Here is a 4,203-nt window from a genome sequence, read left to right as displayed (position 1 = left end):
ATCAATAACCTCCTATCTACTAATCATTTTGCATTGAAAACAAAGCACCACACTCTCGTAACTAACTCCTTTTTTAATATAAATTTTGGTTGAAAAAGACTTCTTGAATGATGAGAGAGAAGGAATCTGAGTATATCTTTGTAGATAATATAAAAAAGGCAAAACGAGATTGCAAAAGTGGAGAGAGAGGAGAATTATTTTACTATTCTTCTCTCCTCTTTTCCTTGTTTTAAGGAGGAGAGAGGGGGGGCTAAAAGGCCCATTTGTGAGTTCATTTTTTTCCTAATGTCCATCAATGGTATTGGGCAATAAAATTCTCATCTAGAGGTCGATTCCAAAAATATCCTCTACACTAAGAGGTTCGATGAAGGTATGTGTGATGGCCTTCTAACAAGGTAAACTCCACAAAATGCACATATAAAACTACTTGCAAAATAACATCCCCCACAAAAATGGTCATGTTTTCATCATCTGGGACTTGCAAATCACCCATGATATACATTAAAAGGAGCAACTGTACCTCATGGCTCTCCACAACTGCTTGATAAAAAACAGGCTTCATCTGCAATGCATGCATTTGATAAGGGTAAAATATCAAGGGGTGAATTAACTAATGCAGGTACAAGCATTCGTGACATGACAAAATCAGACTTGTCAGATGATTCCTTGTTATTGTATGCTTATCAGGCTAAGTTACAAAATGCAAATGTAATTATGGAGGATAAGAGAAAGGGGAATGAAGATACTGCAGGGACTTCAAAAAGGGTGACATGTAGAAATCGTGAGTAGTCTAAGGCTTCAATTTAGCCTACTCCTAAGCATGTAATGTAGGATATATCTCAAGCAAAGAAACATGATGGGAAGAAAAAGGGTATATAGTTGGGCTACAAGCTGTAGTCTAACATTGAGACTATAATGGATATAAAGAATGTGCTTGAAGAGTGTATTCTCAATAGCAGGGTGAAATCTACTAGTGGGGAGGTGATCAGTATTGCAAAGTGAATTTCATGATGAAATTATTGACATTATAAAGAGAAAATGATTGTTTCTTAGTGATCTAGTGAGAGAGGATTTTAGAGCCCGTTTTTTGAAGCGAAAAAGTGACCCGATAGGCGCAAAAGACTATTTTTTCATGCAAAATGAAATGGTTGCAGATCGACATGCTAGAGTTTTCCTAAATGAAGTTTGATGCTAGGAACCCAATGCAAGTCTCGGTTTCTTGATTGGAGTCCGTTTGGCCCCCCATTTTATCCCCGCAACATTTGGCATTATAAAGCAGCTATGTGATTTGGGGGCCGAAAAGTATGTGACGGAGGCTAGGTTGATAGAATTTGATGCTTGAAGCTAGCTGGCTAGTTAGATTTTGAATCGGAGTTCGTTTGGGCATTTGTTGGCAAAAAACCACTTATGCCAAGTGTGAACATGAAAAAATTTGAACTACTTATTGTGTTTAAAGCTTAAGCCTTGTTTAAGTCTTAATGAGAATCCAAAGGACACAAATATGAAATGTGGGGGGAGGGGTGTCATTTTTTAAGTGCCCCAAAAAATGATTTAAAATACATTTCTTGCCTGTTGGGGATAAGAGAATGGAGAGGGCAGCAAGATACTCAATTTCTTTGCCATCCATTGCAAAAAAAGATTATAAAATAATGCATTGAATGAAGATTTCTAATTTTAGTCTTTCTCTCTCCTCTCTCCTCTCTCTTCTTGTTGTGTATTTTCATGGATTAATTTATGAGAGAAGGGGGTGGGCTCAAGTGAAAGATTTTGATCGTGCGATGATGCGAGAGTGCAAAGAAGTGTAGTTCGAGGTTGGATGGATCATTAGCAACTATTGGGAAGCATTAACGGGCCTTCAATTATGAAATACGTATGTCATAAGGCACGATTTTATGAGTGAGTTGTACATTTTATTATTTTATATAAATTTTGGTTGAAAATGGTTGGAAATGATTGCATTTGGTTTCCAATGCCCTAATTTATCATGAATGTTAAAGTAACCAAGAAAAATCATTCATATAATAATTTTATGCTAAACACACAACATCCACGACTTTGCAGTTTAAGAAAAATTATGCATTTTTGGGGTTTTGTTATGCGTATGCTATTCTTATAGGTTGAAATATATATATAATAAGAAAATCATTCTTAGTAAGATCAATCAATCTAAACTAGTAAATTAGTAAACATTATTAATTATTTATATACAAATATCAAAAAATAAGAAAAAATAGAGAAAAGTAAAAATTTTGCATCAAAAAAAAGAAAAAAATAAGATTTATATTTGTGAATGTATGGTAGAGCTGAGGCATGAGGTTTAGCCTTAGTTCATCCCTATCTTTATGTTAAAGTGGGTTTTATTGCTTTTATGAAAGAAAAATATACATTAGACCTACCATTGAATGCATAATTTTAAGCGATAGGGAGAAGGGGATTGTCGAGTGCTTAAAGCACGTTGAATTATGATTTTTTATGATGCATGGAATATAGGGTACATTTTTGTCCAAAATTAAAAGGGTCTAGTAGCACGAGAATGCTCAATATTAGCCTTAAGCAACGCAGTAATCCGGGATTAGAAGAAAGGCATGAAAAGAACTGTTTTGCATAGTCACAATGCTAATTGTTAATGAATGAACTTGTTTGAGAATGGTATTCATACACAATTGCATTACACGCACCATATTGGTATCATCCTGGATGCATAGTAATTGTTTTTATGTATGATGACCTATGTTGAGAGTGTGAGGTACTTGAGGTTGTAGGGTTAGATGTTCGGTTCCTTGGGGGATTTTCAGTGAGGACTATCTATTATCTCTTGCATCGATCAATCAAAAGAGTGGAACTTATTTTGAATGTGTTTTAAATGTTCATGGTGTATCTTGGGGCCAATCCTTGAGGTGTAGGAGAGCCGTGGTAATCAATGGAAAGCCACTCCCTTTGTATGTGCTTATGTGGCGTATTACACCAATATGTGTAGGGACTCCCTTTGAGGAGTGTGGGGAAGGATATCCATTGGATTACAATTTGTACAAATGCAAAGTTTTGTATCAGAGGTTAGGGTAGTGTACCCCTTAGACAATCTTGGCTGAGAGGCCGTGTGGGGTGGTTTGAGGTAAGTAGTAAAGGCCCAGATAGTGCCTTAGAGCTAGTGTCATGCCCATTTTAGGTATTGAACAATAGGTGGTGCATTTTCTAGGAGTTGCTAATAAGTGGTGATTCTTGAACCTTGGCCGAAAAGAGACTTAAAATTTATAACCTTGCCCATTAGGGTGTGCTAAAGTATGTGTAAAATAGGGTTTTCATAGGGTCTCAAACACTTGGCTTACCCCATTCAAAATCTCCTAATGGACCAAATCACTTATGTCGAGATTGAATCCTCCACGAAAGATGATTTATGTAGCATGGAAAGTAAATACCTTGTTGGTAGTCCATCATCTAGCATGATGGCATGGGTTGTGGTTTGCCTTGGTGCAGTCTCTATTCACAAGAAATAGTGTGTGCAACCATCCATCAACCTAGAGGGGATATGCATCAAGCATGTTGGAACTCATGGAAGTCATGGTATCGACCAACAATCCTGCTAAAGCCGTAACGCCATGGAAAAGGACTGACATATAATGGAATTTAGTTGTGACTGAAATGTCCCATGTGGTGGGTCACCATGCTGAAATATTAGACCTTACACAAGGATGTTGGAAACCATAGTTGTTATTAAGGGAAAGTTGTTGCTCAAAAGACCCAACCCTCAAGCTCTAAATAATGTTGATGTATCTGGTTTAGATGAAGGACAAAAGATCCTACATAAATCCAATATGGAATGACCTTTGAATGGGAAGATTTTTTGAGGAAGAATGTGAATGATATGCTAAAAGTCATAGGACCCCCTAGACCACTCTGTGAGCTGGAAAACAGGGAAGTCCATGGAGTAAGTAACCTTTCCACACGGATAAAGGTGGAAACAGAAGAGATTAGCTGCCCTGGGACGATGGGATTAGGTCAAGATGAATATGAAGACCTTGATGACTTGATGTTGATCCCAAAGAAGAGGACTAAATTCCCTTTTTCTTATAGGGATCCCCCAATGTTTATGGGTTGTTGGATGAGGATCTGATGCTACACTTGAAAGAGGCCTAACTTGCCTTACAAGTGGGTTCGATGATCTACATCGGATGCTTGTGTTCCCAAGTACCCTAAAGGGAGAGG

The sequence above is a fragment of the Lygodium microphyllum genome, chromosome 9, assembly GCF_053477565.2.
Source record: "Lygodium microphyllum isolate KBCC chromosome 9, Lygodium_microphyllum_v1.1.10, whole genome shotgun sequence".
NCBI classification, from domain to species: domain Eukaryota; kingdom Viridiplantae; phylum Streptophyta; class Polypodiopsida; order Schizaeales; family Lygodiaceae; genus Lygodium; species Lygodium microphyllum.
This window is presented reverse-complemented; position numbering follows the sequence as displayed.